The following is an 18,325-nucleotide window of genomic DNA, read 5'->3' on the forward strand; positions in this document are numbered from 1 at the left end:
CTGTTTTTGCTCCAGGCACTTCAAAAGTGGCAGTTGGGTTTTTTGGTCTCTTGGTATCTTTTGCGTCTAGAATGTGCCCCAGCTGCACATGCCCAGGGTTACTTTTAGTCCCTGCAGTTTCTTTGTGTTTCATTGCTGGAGGAGAGATGTGTCCAGCTGCAAGCACTGCAGCAAGGGCCCCGGTCCCAGCCCGTCTCACTACTGTGTTCAGCTCGCTGAGCAGAAGCGCCCTTACGGATTTCCCAAAGGGGTCTGTCAGTCTCTATTATGTTCCCCGTTTTACAGATGGGATTATTGAGTTTCCGTCAGTAACTCCCTTGGTTGCACAGGGCCGTAAGGGACAGATTTGGAACCAGGATGGAGGGATACAGCCCTCTCTGCTGCGGAGCCACGGGTGTGAGCTCTCACTGGCTAGTTCGCTCTTGCCTACAGTGCTGCAGCCCAGGAGTCGATCTGTTCCTAATCCTAGATCCCCTCCACACACACGCCCGGGAACTTCTCTCCTGACTCTTTCCCCTTATAGAGGGGTTGGCGGGGAGCTCGGCTATTAACCCTGTTTCCTTCTTTCTATGCCAAAAGCAGTAATTCTGGATTCGTTTTTCCTCTCTGTGGTTTTTCCAAAAACTATCATTCAAACTATGTGTCACTTAAAAACAGAGATATTTAATTACTTTAAACCCAAGCTATTTTTTCAAAGGAAAGAAGTACCATATGCCTCCACCCCTGAGCTGCTTCTGAGGCCTTCACTAAGCAAGACTGAACAACTCATGCAAAGCCAGCTGGCTTCTCCCCACCTTTGCTTTCCTCTCTGAAGCAGAGGGTATTGATTAGATGAGCTTGAGGACTGAAGCAGCAGAGAGTCAAAAACAATTCATAATGGAGATGAGACTCATCGTGTGGAATCTATAGTCTCCTGGAGCCAGGAGAGGAGTGAGAGGCAGACCTTTACATTGGAAGGCAGATTCACCAGGCAAGTTTCATAAATACATTAAAAATACAGAAAAATCACATCTGCCAGGAAAATGTCCCAGACCCATGTCTTGCCCTCTATGTTGCCTTGGTTTCCTTTCATCTTTTTTTTTTTTTTAAACCATACTGCTGGTGCCAAGGCAGAATTATGTCAGAAGACAGGGTGGATGAGGGCAGGGCTACTTGGTGAGGCCTCTCAGTCAGTCTCATGGTCTCCTGCCTGACTGGGCAGTTTTTGGGTATAGCTCTCAGGCACTGGATCCTCTGCCGTGCGAGAATCCTCCCCAGCTCCCTCTGCCAGCCTGCCATCCTGCCAGCCTGCCATCCCCACCTCCTGGCTGCATTGCTACAGAAGGGCCTCCTGCTAGAGAGGGCAGTTCAGTTTCTAATGGATCCAAAGCAAAGGAGCCTTGTCTCTTCTCTCTGGCTCTCTTTTTTTTTTTTTGAGCCTGATTCTATCTGGAGGAGATAGAGAATGTGTTATGGTGGAATTCTCTGAAGACACGCATGCCCAGATGCAAGGCTGCTGGAGAGCTAGTGAGCCAAGCGTGTGTGGAGATGGGAGTGGCTGTCGACAGGGACTGATGGAGCATGACTCTCTCATCCCTTCCCTGTCTCTATTGTTTTGCAATCAATAAGTTGTGTCCAACTCTTTGTGACCCCTTGGACTGTGGCAGGCCAGGCTTCCCTGTCCTTCACCATCTCCTGGAGTTTGCTCAAACTCATGTCCATTGAGTCAGTGATGCCATCCAATTATTTCATTCTGTGTCATTCCCTTCTCCTCTTGTCCTCAGTCTTTCCCAGCATCAGAGCTTTTTTCTAGTGAGTTGGCTCTTTTCATCAGGTGGCTAAAGTATTAGAGCCTCAACTTCAGCATCGGTCCTTCCAATGAATATTCAGGGTTGATTTCCTTTGGGATTCACTGGTTTGATCTCCTTGCTGTCCAGGGGATTCTCAAGGGTCTTCTCCAGCACCACAGTTCGAAAGCATCAGTTGTTCGGTGCTCAGCCTTCTTTATGATCCAACTCTCACATCCATACATGACTACTAGAAAAATCATAGCTTTGACTACACGGACCTTTTCAGTGAAGTAATGTCTCTGCTTTCTAATATGCTGTCTAGGTTTGTCATAGCCTTGTTAGAAAGCATTAACCATACCTCCCTGCTCTGTGGCTCTGCCCCAGAACACTGGGCTGCAGTTGCTGGGCTTCTGTTGCTGTGCTTCCTCTTACATATTAAGGAATGCATGGTGGTGGTTTAGTCACTAAGTCATATAGAGTAACACATTTCGTGCATCACATTGAGATGGATTAGAAAAAAGGAGGTTGAGGTAGGTGTGCCTAATTTGGAGAGGTCGTGGCGAGGTGTGATTTCCATCAGGGCTCAGGGTGTGCTGAGTGGCACACAGGTATGAGTTGTCATATTAGCCCTTAAACAAGAGGCAGCAGACAAGCTTAAGCCACCTGAGCCTCATGGCATGTGTGTGTCGCCTGCCTGTTCTTGGTCACCTTCCAGGGTCTGGAGAGAGCTGTGCCCTGTGTCCAGGGGAGCAAGGTCAGTGTGGCCTCAGGACACAACATCGTCTTCTTTTACAGAATTGATCAGAATGGTTTGCCCACTGTCACTTACTTCTGTTTTAAGTTTTTTAAACTTCTTTCCTTTGCCTTTGTTATTTATAAATCTGCTGTGGCCTGCTTGCTCCTCTGCCGAAACTCATCAAGATCTCAACTCACAGGTTTCTAGTTTAGACATTTTACATCAGATTAATTCAACCAATGAACCATGAAAGACATTCTTTATGGATATCAGGCACCAGACTAGGACCCATCTGGGGCACTGACCATGAGGGTTCTGGGGCCAGAAAATGGACTCGGGGTGATTTAGATGGGTGTCTGAGGCTATCTTTAGATGTACTTTTGTTTTAAATAGAATGTTCTCAAGCTAATGTCCTGTCTTTAATGTTCCTCACAGAGGGGATGGGCGGTCGGCAAGGCCTTCCATGCACAGAAGGACAGGAGAGATGAAAGTTAATTGGTTTGGGGACCTTGGTACCTTTCCAAGGCACACACTTAAGTGATGTTTTTCACAGGTACACATTGAAATGAATGTGGCTGTCTTACTGAGACGAGAAAGGCCCCTCTTCCAGCCTGTCTTGTCCATGGTCTTGCTGCAGCTGGGGTGCTGGGGTGCCCTGCTTCCCACTTGGCTGACTGGGGGGCAAGGCAGGAGGCTCTGGCTCAAACCTCATGGCTCTGAGGATCCCCAAGTGGAGGGCCAAGTGACAGGGCTCCCCTCTGGCCTGGAACTAGTGTCCTTCTCTTTTCAGGTACCAGTGAGGTATCTGTGAAGGTGATGGGGATGAAGGGCTTTGGAGCTTGAGTCCCCCTGTTGGCAGGACTGTCTCTCGGAAAGGGGCTTCTGCACACTGGCAGCGGTGAGCTGCTGCTGCTGTCAGGCCCTCAGTCGTGTCCCATTCCTCGCGACCCTGTGGACGGTAGCCCGCCAGGCTCCTCTGTCCATGGGATTTCCTAAGCAAGAGTACTGGAGTGGGTTGCCATTTTCTTCCCCAGGCAATCTTCCCAACCCAGGGATTGAACCCACATCTCCTGCTTGGCAGGCAGTTTCTTTACCACTGAGCTGCCTGTGAAGACCCGGTGATAATGGGTTAGAGGTCATTAATTCAGATTCCATGAAGTTGGAGTCTGTGATCATTTCTTTAACAAGTATTTATGGTGCTTTTCACTTGCCAGATTCTGTTTGGAATTCTGTGATGACTAGACACAGTCTCCCTTGTGGAGATTGAAGTCTACTGTAAAAGACAGGTATAAAGGAAGTATCATGTAAATTGTGCTCTGTATTAAGTAGGATAACAGCAGGGTACCATAAGAGAGAGTCACTTTAGGTTGGTTGAAGGGGATGAAAGGTGCAAGGTGCCAGATGGGGAGAAGGTACAGAGCAGGAATAAGAGGTCTTGGAGAGGGGAACAGCCTTTGCAAAGGCCTTGGCTCAGAGAAGGGGAAGGGCCTTGGTGTCCTAGAGGAAGTAAGAGGAGAGAGGCCTGGGCTGCAGAAAGGCAGTGATAGAGGGGGGCCTGGCTATGAGCCCCTGGGGAGGGAGGCAGGGCCAGAGCGTACAGAGCTTTGAGGGCCATAGACAGGGTCGGCTTTCAGGCCAGGTGTGAAAAGAACTTTTATGTGGCTTTACACCAGAGAGGGACATAGTGTTGTAGCTTAGGATGGACTGAGTTTTTAAATTACTTTTTAATTATAGTTTATTGCAAAAGCTTTCAAGAAAGCATCAGAATAAAACAACAATTGTTTATGAATTGAAGATTTAAAAGAACCATTGTTAAAGATCTGGCAGAGTTTTTTTATAATTGACAAAATGTGGACTGAATTTTCTTGAATTCTTATTCTTAAAGCCAGTTTGTGTGCTATATGAGAAGAGCTGGAAGACTCTAGGTGTGAGTGTGTTTGAGTGTGTGTGTGTGTTTGCTTCCCTCATTGGAGCTTGTAGCCTAGGGGAGGAGGAACACAGATGCATATAGTCTAGGCTAGCAGGTCAGAATCCTATAAACTAAAGTTAAAATTTCAAGAAGGGAGCAGCCACTCACAGCTGCAGTTGGGGCTGGGCCGGGGTAGAAGGCAGGGAAGGGGCAGCATGCACCAGTGGTATTTACCATTTTCCTAGGAGTTCAAGAGTGAGTGGAGACTCTAACTCACACACTTGGTGACTTGCTCAATCCTATACAGCCTTTATGTGGCAGAGATGGGGGACCAGGGCAAGGCTGCTCGAAGCTCATCTTCTGTATAAGGGCCTCTCAGACTTCTAGACACTTCCCTACATGCAGTCTGCATTTTCTCATCAGAGGATGACTTTAAAATGATGCTGGAACATAGTAGGTGTTCAATGAAAGTTAGTTTCTCATCTGAGACTCCAGATGCTCAAGGACCCAGCAGGTGGGGTGACGATCCTTGCCAGGCTCATGTGGTTCACATCTGCCAAGGCCTTTCAGTTTGTCTTGTGGGGGTTGTGTCAGTTGTCATGGTGAGTGAGTACCCTGCCAGCAGAGTATGTCCCTTACCCCCACTCCACCCTGATCATGCTCATCCCACTTACTCATAATATCTAGTTCCCTCTGGAGTGTAACTCCAGGTCTTCACACCCTGCAGGTATTCACACCATACTTCATGGATGAATGAATCAGTTAAGTCACAAAAGGAGCTGGAGGTGCAGGGCCAAGCTGATGGACTGACTTAGGAGCTCTGATGGGTCAGCCGACTTGCATAGTGATGCTGCAGGTGAGGGTTAGTAAGTAAGGAAGTGTTAGTCGCTCAGTCGTGCCCGACTTTTTGTGACCCCATGGACTACAGCCCACCAGGCTCCTCTGTCCGTGAGATTTTCCAGGCAAGGATACTGGAGTGGGTTGCCATTTCCTTCTCCAGGGGATCTTCCCAACCCAGGGATTGAACCCAGGTCTCCTGCACTGCAGGGAGATTCTTTACCGACTGAGCTAGGGCTCTTCATATCATGAGGGCAAGAGTGTATCGTATTTCTGTTTATTTTCTGCATAGCACCTACCACATTCCTAGACACCCAGAAAATACTAAGAAGTGCCTGTGAAACCCCATGGGGAACCAGGAGGTAACCTGTACATCACTGTGGTGTGGAAGCGGCCCTATTCTTGGGTGAGGCATCGTACCCTGACTCTGCTCCCTGCCCTGACTTGGTGGCTGGCAGCCTCCTTACAGCCCGCCCTCTCTCTGTGCTGTGTGACTAGATCTATCTGAAGCTCACCCGTCCTCTGGGGCCACAGACTTGGCCTTGTTGATGGTCAGATATCATCCATCTCATCCACCCCTTAGGTCCCTCAGAGCTGGAGGTCTGTGTTTGCTGAGGACTACAGAATGGCCTTTGGATCTACCTTCAGGAAGAAAAAAGGAGAAGGGCACCACTGGGGATGCACTCTGCAAGCCATCACAGGCCAAGCCCGAATAGCTTTCTGTGACTCCACTGTGGTTCTTGGTGACTGGCCTAAATTCCCTGTCTTGCTTCATCCAGGACGCTTGCAGGCTCCAGAATCTCCTCTCTCTGAGATCTGCCTCTGCTCCTTGGCCCTTGCGACTGGCCCTTTCTGTCCTTGAGAGTAAGCGAGGGGAGAAGTACTCCAGCCCAAGGTGCCTGCTCAGCCAGTCAGAAACTTGGGAAGACAGCAGGTAGCAGTCTTGAGGGTCCATCCTCTGTCCTGGGGAGAAGCCTGGTGCCAGAAGGCTTGGTCCACCTGGTGCCAGGGAGGGGGCTTGGTCCACAGCTGCTGCTGTCTGCCCCCTGTGTGAGCTCACAGAGTGCCTGCAAACTGACTGGCACATACTGGGGTGACACTTGATTTCCTGCTCATCTACTTGCTCTCTAACTTCAGCAGTTTTTCCATGTGCCTTTTTTTTTTTTACCTCATGTTATGGGGTGAAATTGGCTTGCTGCTTTTAATGGCTCTGCTGATTACCTGTGGACCTTTGGTGGTGAATCTAAGCACTTTACTCTGCAAATCTTGGTAGCTGTCTTCAGAACAGAGGGTTGGGATAATGGACCAATACTTCCCGCAGAGTGCAAATTGGTACAACATTTCCGGTGGGTATTTTGGCCTTATTGACCCCTTGGTTCCATTTTGGACACCCTATCTCATGTAAGCAAATACAGATACATGTATATATTCAAGGATGTTCAGTGTACTTGACTATAATATTAAAGAAATAGAAACAGCCTCCACATTATCCATCATATGTAAGAATGCTTACAGAAATCAGAGTGTGCCTTTTGTAGAATCCCCTTCCTCCAGATGATCTCTGCTTGAACTCTCGTGGTACTGGGAGCCTCCATCCCCAACCTTCTGAGATGGAACCTCTGTCCTCAGACAGTTCTCACTGTGTGAGATGTCTTCCTTGTATTGAGTCAGAGGTTTTCTGTTAGTAACCTCTATACATTGGTCCAGGTTCTACTCTGGAATAGCACTGGACACAGGGTTACTGCTCTCTGTGCCGATACATCCTTGAGCATCTTTTCTGTATGCGGGAGGAGGTGGGGACCTCAGTAAGCATAGTCCAAAGTGGCCAGTGCTAAAGGGCTATGGGGCATGAACAACGGACTGGGAACAATGGCCATGGGACAGACGTGCTTGGGGGAAGGGAAGGGGCTGTTTGAGACATCTTCCAGGAGGGGGTGGCAGTGGAGCTGGTCCTTGGGAAAACGTGAGAGGAACCTGGAAGGAGAAGGTGTTGAGAAAGCACAAGACCAAGAGAACTAGGCTCCATCCTTGGCCTCCCCACCCAGAAAATCCCCTACCAGTGAGAGCTGTTCCAGAGGTGAGGAGTTTGTCAGGGGCTCCAACCTTGGCTTGGAGAAAGCTTTCAGATCAAGTGAAAGTTATGATGTAGCTGTGACTGTGCTTACATTCTGCAATACTGGTGGTGAGTGGTGTCATGTTGATAGTTTGCAGCTATTGGTGTTCAGCTGAATCTCCTTGGATCCGTGTCTCTATCAGCTTCCAGCCTGTCTCCTCTTGTTCAGTCTCTCTGTCATGTCTGACTCTTTGCAACCCCAGGAACTGTAGCACATTAGGCTTCCCTGTCCTTCAGTCTCCCGGAGTTTGCTCAGACTCATGTCCACTGAGTCAGCGATACCATCCATCTCATCCTCTGCCGTCCCCTTCTCCTCCTGCCCTCAATCTTTCCCAGCATCAGGGTCTTTTCCAGTGAGTCAGCTCTTCACATCAGGTGGCCAAAGTATTGGAGCTTCACCTTTAGCTCTGGGCCTGACCTAAAGAGGCAATGTCCCTAATGCCATCTACCCTTCTCTGTTTAATTTTGCTGACTATTCTTCCTATAGTAGGTCATATGTAGCCCTCCCAGAATGGGCTTTGTTGCTGATGACTAGAAAACATGTGGCTATTTCTTCCCTCATGCACATGTCCCATAATAATGAATCACCTCCCAGGAATGTAAGAATGTATTTTCGAAGATGACATCACAGAGCCAGTGACAGAATTGCAGGTACCTGTACTCAGCCTCGTATGCACACCTGAGCTCACACACACTTAGCTGGAAGCTGTGGTAGCAAAACCCTCAGTACTTTTGCTCCCTCCTGCAGAGAGGGAGGATCCAGGAATGCTCAGGAAGAGAGGCAATGGAAATCCTCAGCCCTAGGCTTCTTGCTTAACATTTGATTATTTTTTTCCCAATTAGTGTGTCCATTGCTAGATGATTTCCTCTAAGGTCTCAGGGCTAGAAAGGGACCTTGCTTTCTTGGACCAGCAAACAAGAAATCAAATGGGGATGCCAAAGTTCTGTGGGTAATAGTGGCAGTTTCTCTTCTGTTCCCTTTTAGGGAGAAATGGATTTTTAAAACAGTACACTGCTATCCATTATCCTAAGGAAATAAAGGAAGCTTAACTGTTCACTTATATTTCCCTAACAGCTGCTATTACACTGCTGGCTTAGCACTTTTCATTAACAAGGCACAATTTTAGTTGTGGCCTGTAAGAGTGAGTGAGTGAGTGAGTGAGTGAGTGAGTGAGTGAGTGTGTGTGAGTGTGTGTGTGTTTGTGTGTGTGTGTACACATGTGCACCCAGCGGCCGAGCTCTTCAGCAAGCTGAACTCTGAATTAAAACTCCACTGTTTCTGCCTCCCAGCCCCTGGTGCCACTGGCCATGCCTTGTTGTTGCCTTAATGGAAGGTGACTGCAGACAGAGTCTCTGAGCTCTTAGTGGAATTTACATAATCACATCCACCCGCTAATCCTCCTGATCTGGTCAGGAGACACTTGAGGGCATTGTGAGTTTAGGTTTGATGAGGATCCCTGGACCTATCTGTTTGGTTTCAAGTATAAGGAAACCTTGATTCAAGTAATGTGCAGAAATGGGAGGACACCAGAGATCTGGGTTTATAATCTGGCAACTTCCTTTCCTTTTGGCCTTTAGCCATTGGCCCACAAACTGCTCCTGGCACTCTTAAATGTAGAATGGCCTGAGGGTGGTGATGGGGGTCCTGAAATGAATAGTGAATGTCTTGCCGTTAGAAATTTTCTTGAGCAAGTCAGCAGTCTGTGAGACTCTTTGGGCTTCCCTGGTGGCTCAGTGGTAAAGAATCCGCCTGCCAAGCAGAAGATGCGGTTTCAGTCCCTGGAGAAGGGAATGGCAACCCACTCCAGTATTCTTTCCTGGAGAATTCCATGGGCAGAGACTCTTTACTGTCTCAAGATGTGAGTAAGAGTAAAAACAGTTAAGGTAACACCTATCCCAAATAAATTCAGTCATTCAGAATAATTAAATATCATTATGTTTACAAAGAATTGTTACATGTAATATGTGTTTTAGGAAGTACATTTAACACAATGCTAGTATTATCTTTGAATTCTTTACCCAGTTACTGGCACAGAGTAGGTATATTGTGTTTCCCTGGTAGGTTGGTCGGTAAAGAATCCGCCTGCAATGCGGGAGACCTGGGTTTGATCCCTGGGTTGGGAAGATCCCCTGGAGGAGGGCATGGCAACCCACTCCAGTATTCTTGCCTGGAGAATCCCTATGGACAGAGGAGCCTGGTGGGCTACCGTCCATGGGGTCACAAAGATTTGGACATGACTGAGTGACTAAGCACAGCACAGTGCAGTATGTTTATTATGAATGTTTAGTAAACAGACCATCTCCAGGATCCTAACCACCTTTGGAATAATTATACCATCAGCTTTGATAGCTTTGCTTAAATAGGCCCTGAAAATACAGTAATGTAGAAACTTAGTTCAAATAGATCTGACCTGTTGGTCTTCACTAGAATCTTTGAGTATTCCCCAATGCTTTGATGCAGATGAACCTCCTTTATTCAGCCCTCCTTCCTGCACCTGAAAGATCTTTCTTCTGTTTCAATCACCTTGGCTTTTTCAAACATTACTGGAGAGATGCCGGGCTGGCAGTGAGGGGTAGGCTTGACAACATGCATTTCTTTTAAATTTCTGAAAATGCCTTCCATGTTTAGATTTTGAACAGATTAAACCAGCAATACCTGGTCTAGAGTCAAATACTAGACATATGGAGTAACAAAGCTGAAATTCCCTTTCTCACACCCTCAGTTCTACCTGGCCAAGGGTGTGTTCCCTGGTATGTGCCCTCTTAACACATTTCCAGCTCTTTTCTACACGCACATACAATGTTTTTGGAAACTGTCCTCTGGCTATTGAATCTTGTCATCTTTGAAGGTTAGATGCTTTTCCAGCTACCTGGGCCATTACACAGCTCAGGTGAAAGGCAGGTCACAGAGGCTCAAGTTGAAATGAATTGCGGGCCAGAGGTTGGCGTTCACACACACACACACAGATGTTCCTGGTTTTGGAACTGCATCCATACCAGCCACATATCTTTTTGGTGGCCCTTATTCTGCTCTAAAAACTAAAAATACATACTTTTCCTATGGGTTTGAAGGTGCTTTAGTAAGCTGATGTGGTGGTGGCTTGGGAGTATGCCGGGGCATTGAGGGCTTTCTGTTGATTCTGGCACCTGCTTGTCTCTTCTGATGCATTTGAACCTTGACCTGGAAGATACCACACGCTCAGCCTCCCTACTTGGGCCACGCTAGATGGAATGAAGCCACACAGGGCTTACTGTGAGTGATGTGCATGCCTGAATCAGTGAATTAGTAGGTGCTTCCCCCTGATGACCAGGGTCCATCTTCCCATCCAGTACGTCTGCTTTGCTCACAAAGTCTCCCTGGCTCACTCCTCATGCTTCTTCCCATTTCCACCCTCACTCTTCTCCTCCTTGGAGCTGCTGGCAGCTGTGAATGTGACAGTCCATGTAAAGGGCCTGGAACATTGTGAGAGCCCAGAACATGTTACTTACTCTTGCTGGTAGTAATAATAGTACCAGCAGAATAATAAGGCCTCAATAAATGTTTAGCTGCTATGCTCATTATTATATATTTGCCCTTTAAAATTTTAAGCTTCTGTAAACAGCTTGTGTTTGCACCATGTGAGTGCCTGATGGTGCTTACAACACTCCAAGGTGCTCAACAGTTTATTCCACAGAGACTGGGCATTTTTCCCACAGTTCCCTAATAGGCATCTGTTTATTAGGAAACCTGAACTCTTTCTGGACAGGATCTTATATCTGGGACCTTCTTCATTTGGGAAAGAGATTCCTGAGCCCACAGATACCAGGAGGTAGCGTGTCTCACGTGGGAGTCTGTCTGTCTCACAAAGCAGCTTTTGAAATGACACAAGCCATTATACTCCTCCTGTGTCATTTTATGACTTAGTATAATGACTCAAATAACCCTAACAATGGACAAATTATAGCTTCATTTTATAGGACAGATTATTTCAATGGTTAACATATTTTCCCTTTTAATTAGCATTCATTATTTTGTCTCTGGTTCAACATAGTCACCATATCAACTATCTGAGTATCTTCCATCCTTGTTTCAGAAGCAATTAGTTCTGATTTTGCAAACAAATTCAATCTTGGTTTTCAATGGGCAGTTTGATATTAACATGATAATAAGATGCAGTGATCCTGGCTGCCAGCAAACAGACACTGTGATTACTGGAAAGAGTTGGCTCCTGGGTGGGTTCTCCAGGCCTCTGAGCTGAAAGGTCTGCCGTAGAGATTTGATGAGAGAACAAAAACAGGTCAGAGAAGAAGGGACTGGGACTTGTTAAGCAGACCTCTGCTTTTTTTCCTTCTATAAAATGGGTTAATGACAGCATCTACCACCAGGGGGTCATTGTGGGTGAGGAGTCAGGGAAGTGTGCTCAGCATTTAGAGGGATGTCTAGCAGTCATGTAAAACAGCTGGAGTGTTGCTGCTACTATTTGTGATCTGGAATTTGCTTTCCTCTTTTACCAGCTGTTCATATGCAGAGTAAAACAGTTCTGTCAAAAGTTATGCAAACATGTTTAGAATGCACAGTGTATTGAGTAAGATGAAGTGGTCTTGTCTTCTTCAATAACTGAAAAAAGTCAGCAATTCTATAGACAGTCTTAGTGGCCCCCAGCCCTGCTCCATTGTGCAAGTATTTTTGATATACAATGTTGAATTTCATCCTCTGGGATTGATATCAGGAAGTTTATACTGGCATATATATTTATTGCTGGAAAAATTACTGTGGAAGTCTTTGTTCTGAAACTGCTTTACTGTGGGCCCTGATTATGACCCTATTCTGCCCACGGTCAAATGAAATACTGAGTTACAACTCATGTCATCAAAGATTCCCTTGCTTGTCATGTGGGAAAGTGGCAGGGTTTGGGACCTGCCTCAAGTGGTGAGGGTTGGGATCTCGGAGTGAGGAGTGGCAGGGTCCAGTGGGAGGCAAGAATGGGAAATGCTGAAAAGCGGACTTGAAGGTTAAGGTCAACCGGGTCAACTGGTCAATCAGTTACCAGGAACTAGGACAGGGAAGAGCTGTCATGGTCTGGTCTGTCTTGCTTGTAGTTATTTTCATCTCATAATAATGCCGTCATCATCCACTCTGCTGCCAGTGGTGAGTTGCTCTTGTAAATAAAATGAATATTAATAAATGTATTTGCACAGTATAGCTTATGGAAATCCTCTGAGTGGTGTTCCAAAAAGTAGCTTTAGAACAAATGTCAACAAATGATTCTGTGCCATGCTGTTAACTTGCTAGGAGGTCCAAGTATCACAGTATTTGAACACCACCCACCAGTGTTTGCTGGCAATTTCTAGTATTTGAATTTTCACTTTAAGCTACATTTCTTTATAAATACTACTAAACTTACTATATCCTATTTGCTTAAAAAAAAACACTTAAATATAGTATTGAAAAGAATATAGAAAAAATTATTTCAGCAACACTGAAGATTTCTTGAGAATTCTCATTTTTCATTCCCAAATTGGAAAATTATTACCAGTTGGGAATTTGGAACCTGTGCTTTGGAGGTCCTCTCCTAGCTTTGGAGGCAACCTACTTCCAAAAGATGGGGAGTCCCTTAGCCCTCAGATTTACAGGAGAGCCCTCTACTCACTTCCCTGCTATCTTTAGACATTTTTGCTAATTGTTTTTCAAGTCTGAATTAGAATTTCTCAGTCTATTCTTGCTGCTTAAACCACATGCTATTTTTGTCTTCCAGTTAGTGCTAATAATTTCCAGAAATAAGAGGAGAAAATTGTGAAGGTCCAAATTGATAAATTCATGTATTTCACTGAGCACACCCATGTCCCAAGGGTCAACCATGTTTCCAAGCCCCAGGATCACAAATATGATTAAGGCCCAGTCACTCTCCTTGAGGAATGTGCAATTCATTGTGGAAGATAGACACACAGTGAACTGCTTTGTGCTGTGGTGACCATCACATTTGGATATGAACATGATTAACGCTGGGCTTCCCTGGTGGCTCATTGGTGAAGAATCTGCCTGCAATGCAGGAGACATGGGTTCGATCCCTGGGTCAGGAAGACCCCCTGGAGAAGGGCACAGCTCCCCGCTTGGGTGTTCTTGCCTGGAGAATCTCGTGGATAGAGTTGCCTGGCGGACCACAGTCCATAGCATTGCAAAGAGTCAGACACAACTGAAACTACTGAGCATTGTCAGATGCACACACATGGTTAATTCTTCTTGGGGTAGGGCTCCCAGGGGGAAAAGAAACTCCCTGGGAAGCAGGAGATCTGAAGCTTGGACAAGGGGCAGACATTTGCTGTATAGGTAGAAAGCACTTATTTACCAAGTCATACAGATTCAAGTTAGCATGACATATGTAAGGGGCTGATGTGGCTGGCTGGGGATAGAATCAGTAGGACTTGAGTGATGGGGAGAAGTGGTGAGGGCGGGGAAGGGAATGTCCAGGATGGGCTCCAAGGCTTTTAGCTTGGGTGTACCCCAGGTCCTGTCTGAATCATAGTAGCATCTTAACATTGATCCAGCCTAATAAAGATGCTTGCTTACAGGCTAGTTGGGGACCGCAAGCGATCACAGGACCATGCTGGACTGGAAGTGCAGCCTGCCTGCCTGTGGGAAGGGCCCTGGGTGGCTTCCTGGGGGAGGGGAGTTTTGAACTGGGCCTTGAAGAAAGCCTTATGAGGCAGGCGGGAGTGATGGGGAGAAACGTGGGTGGGGATGAACGTGTTTCAGATCTGGGGAAAGTCCGCATGATGGTGCACAGTTCTTTGGTGGGCTCTGGGAAGTAGCAAAGAGTGGCTGGAGCAAAAATCTTTGGTGTTGGCGGTCAGCGTGTATGTACACATGTGTGCATGCATACATGGGTGTGTGTGTGTCCATGTCTACATGCAAGAATGTGTGTGCATGGGGTGTGTGTGTGTGTGTGTGCATGTATGGGGGTATGTTGACATATGCATGGATGTGTGTGGTGGAGGGTTGGGGAGGGGAAGTGGACAGATAGTGGCCCCGTGAAGATAGGCTCGGTCAGTTAAACACCAAAACTAGAAGTTCAGACAGGCCCTAGGAGGTGAGAAGATGGAGCCGTTAAGCATGGGAATTGCATCATCAGATTTATCCTTAAGAATCATCACTCTGCTTCAAAAGCATACATACATGCTGGGAATTTTGGTAAACTTAAAAAAAAAAAAGATTAAGGATAAGCAATTGACCGAAAGAGAGGAAGTGATGCTGGTGATCTCCTGATTGTCTTCCCTTGTCAGTTGAGATGTTCTGTGTGGGGCACTGAATAGGGTAGGAGGCGTGGCTGCCCCCAGCACCCGCCAGACTGGGGTGGAGTTAGGGTTTTGAGGCCAAAGGGAGGGCTGGCAGCCTGCCTCCCAGACTAAATTGCTTGTGTTGCCCCAGTTGATGAATGTCTGTGACATTGGGAATAGCAGTGCCATCAAGACACCTTCATCGGATTTCACTCTTCATTGACTCAAGAAGTGAAATATCTGAGAGTCTGAAAGCTTAGTCCCTTGCCTCACCTGGGTTGGTTATTTTTTATGGTTTGCACTGAATTGCGGGGATTGAAATATATACACAATAACCAGGGAAGTTATGCTTCCTTGGGCTCACATCTACTTGTACATTACTTTGTGTAATTTGGCCTCTGGACAGAGACTACTGGTTTGTGTGCCATTTTCTCGCGAGTCCTAGTGGAATAAGAAACACTTGGGTTTGTCTGAATGTAACAGGTATGCTTGTCTCATTAAAACTGGGAAAACTCAGCATGCTTTGGCCTTTGTACCCTTAGTCCCCAGGGCATCCCAGGGTCAGAGGTGGTTCCTCCTGGGCGTGATCCATGACCACCTGGCATGGGGTATGAGAGAGAGCTTCCTCCTCCACAGGTGTAGAGTCAGGGACAGTGTTTCAGAAGGGCTTTATTGATAAGACTGAGCCCTGATGGTGAAAATATAGATGCCAAAATAGGGAATTAAAATGGTCCCAGAGAAATGCAGTCAATTTCAGGGGAACTTCAACCTGACAAATGTATATGAAGTAACTTACCTGTATCTCTTTGTGACACTGGGCACTTCCTTTCTGCTATTCACTTATGTGTCCAATTTCTCATTTAGAAACTACAGTCCTTAGACTAGATTCATTTTAAGGGATTTTCAGGCTCAGATAGTCTGTGATTTGGTGATTAACTGCTAGTAACCACTGCAGTGGTCAGCGCTCAGGAATCCACCCACTCACTCAACAAGGCTATATTGAGCATCCTTGATGCACCAGACCACTAGGAAGCCCTAGAAAGCCTCATCTCTTTGTCTCCACTTAATGTATTTAATGGTGAAGTCCAGGTCCAGAGACAGGGATGACCCATCATTACTGGCTGGTGATTAATTGATAGTTCTATCTTTTCTTTTATGCCAGTGACTCAGCATTTACTTCTCCCTGGCCTGCCTTTGACTAAGCTCCTGCCATCTGCCTTCCTCTGGGGCATCATTGCACATGGTAGTCTGCTCCAGCAAAGCTGCCCACTCTCTAGACTTTATCACCACTTTCTGGGAACTCAAAACAAGAATTACTTTGGCTGTGGGCGCACACGCTGGGGACTGACCCAGGAGAGAGGCTGCCAGACACAGAACTGCTGCCTGTATTTGCTGATTCATTATCAGCCTCAGACAATCTGCTGTGAGAATGATGATAAATGTGTGGTGTTCTTCTGGAGGAATCACCCACTCCGAGATTAAAGTCCGTGCCAGCAGCCTGCTTGTCTGCTGCTTGGAGTCCCATCCCCTCCCATCCCTTTTTCCGTAGTCCAGAACACACCTTGAAAGAAGAAAGTGTGTTTGGTTAAAGATAATAGGAGACGCATATCCATGTGGTTTAGAAATGTGAACAGCAGATGTTTTTATTCCAGACAGAGAGGCAGGGACAAGGTGAGTAACTGCTGAGGAAGCAGGGAGGCATTGGAGAGAGGAGCCCTGGTGGTGAACGTGTAGGTGCCCCCAGCGAATTTTCGGGTGAGTCATTTAGGTGTGTCTGAGGAGGGTTGAAGGAAAGCCATCTCCGACACTCTGGCTATGTGATTGTCACCATCACCTAGCCACCGATCCTTTCCGGTGGGCAAACCCTTCCCCGGCTTGGCTTTAGTTGTCCCTGTGAGTAACATGGGCCATCTGGACCAGGCATCCCCAGGTGCCCTCGTAGGACTTCCTTTCCCAGGCCGTTGTTCAGATGGGTTCAGCCTATGGCCCCATCTGGCCTGGGGTCCCCAGTTTCTCTAAGGTGTGCACTGGGCATGGTGTGGCCACCCTCCTGATGTCAACCGCCAAGGTATTGGGTCGGCCTGAAAGTTCATTCGGGTTTCCCATAAGCGTGTGAACTTTTGGGCCAACCCAATAATTCCCCAAGCAGACCTCCTTCCTCTTACTGCCTCCCACAGATTGCTGGGACACGATTGAGGTAGGATAAGAACCAAGTTGGTGGATGCCATTTGTGTCTCACTGTCCTTCATTTGGAAGAGGGTAGGTCACATCAGATGCCAAACCTGAATTCCCAAGGTGCTGAAGATCCCTTCTACACTTGGCAGAAAAGATCTACTCCTTGTGGCCCGTGAGTTCTGGGGAGTTCAGCACCAACTCCAAACCTAGGGCCTTAGACTTAAGTCACATTTCTATGGCAATGGTGCTTTCATTCCTTACAGCTCCATCTAATGGGGCAAATAATGCTGATAATGGGCTTCCCTGATGACTCAGTGGTAAAGAATTCACTTTGCCAGTGCAAGGGATGTGGGTTCTGTCCTTGGATTAAAAGAGACACAGATGTATAGAACGGACTTTCAGACTCTGTGGGAGAGGGAGAGGGTGGGATGATTTGGGAGAATGGCGTTGAGATATGTATACTATCAGGTAAGAAATGAATCACCAGTCTATGTTTGATACAGGATACAGGATGCTTGGGGCTGGTGATATGGGGTGGGAGGTGGGAGGGGGGTTCAGGATTGGGAACTCATGTACACCCGTGGCTGATTCATGTCAATATATGGCAAAACCAATACAGCATTGTAAAGCAAAATAAAGTAAAAAAAAAAAAAAAAAAGGCAGTCTTGAGAAGGAAATGGGAACCACTCCAGTATTCTCGCCTGGGAAATCCCGTGGACAGAGGAGCCTGGCAGGCTAAAGCCCACAGGGTCACAAAGAGTAGGACACAACACAGCCATGAAACAACAGTAATAATGGGAACGACATTTTGATTGCTCCCTTTTTTCCAGGCATTGTACTGAGTCATTCACATACATCAGCCATTTTAATCCTCATACTATCCACTTGAAGGAGATGCTAGTCCTTGCCCTCCCCCCCACCCCCCACTTTACAGATAAGGAAACTGAGACTTACAGGGTGACATATCCTGCTGTGATGGCACGGTAAGTGGCAGAGCTGAGGGCTGGACCTGTATTTTCTGACTCTGGAGCCCAACTAAGCCCCTTGCAGGATGGCCCAAGCAAAGTGCGTCAAGGGCACAGTACCCACCTGACTTGCCTGTCTGCCACCCAGCCCTGGCCGCTTGGCCGGGGACGTGGCTCCCAATGATTTGCTGGGAAGGCAGCTCCTCTAAGAGAGGAAGGGCGGCCGTAACTGCAGGCCTTGATTTTGGTGGTTTATGATATGAGGACAGGGCTCTTTCCGTGGACATAAGCCATCCTAATAGCTCCATTTATCATTATGACAAAGGTTAGGCTAGGGGGATGCCGGAGCTGGAATGAAAGAGTAGAATTCTGATGATTTTAGCAGCTGAAAGTGACATCACCTCAGAGCCGCTGTCGCATGGCAAATTGAAAGCTGGACTGAAACGGCTTTAAAACGTATCCAGAGATGCTTTCCCACAGCTGTGATAAAGCCGTTTGGTTGTGTTTGGAGACACGCTTCTATCTAGACTGCTTTCTGAGTCGTCTGTGCATCCTCCTGCCCAGAGG

General features: G+C 47.0%; 1 protein-coding gene across 2 annotated transcripts in view; it reads left to right on the forward strand.

The window, feature by feature from the left end:
• SPOCK1 (SPARC/osteonectin, cwcv and kazal like domains proteoglycan 1) overlaps nt 1-18,325 on the forward strand; it is a 589,026-nt gene that overhangs the window by 389,874 nt on the left and 180,827 nt on the right. The gene's annotated exons all lie outside the window — the stretch shown is intronic.

This window comes from Capra hircus, chromosome 7, assembly GCF_001704415.2.
Source record: "Capra hircus breed San Clemente chromosome 7, ASM170441v1, whole genome shotgun sequence".
NCBI classification, from domain to species: domain Eukaryota; kingdom Metazoa; phylum Chordata; class Mammalia; order Artiodactyla; family Bovidae; genus Capra; species Capra hircus.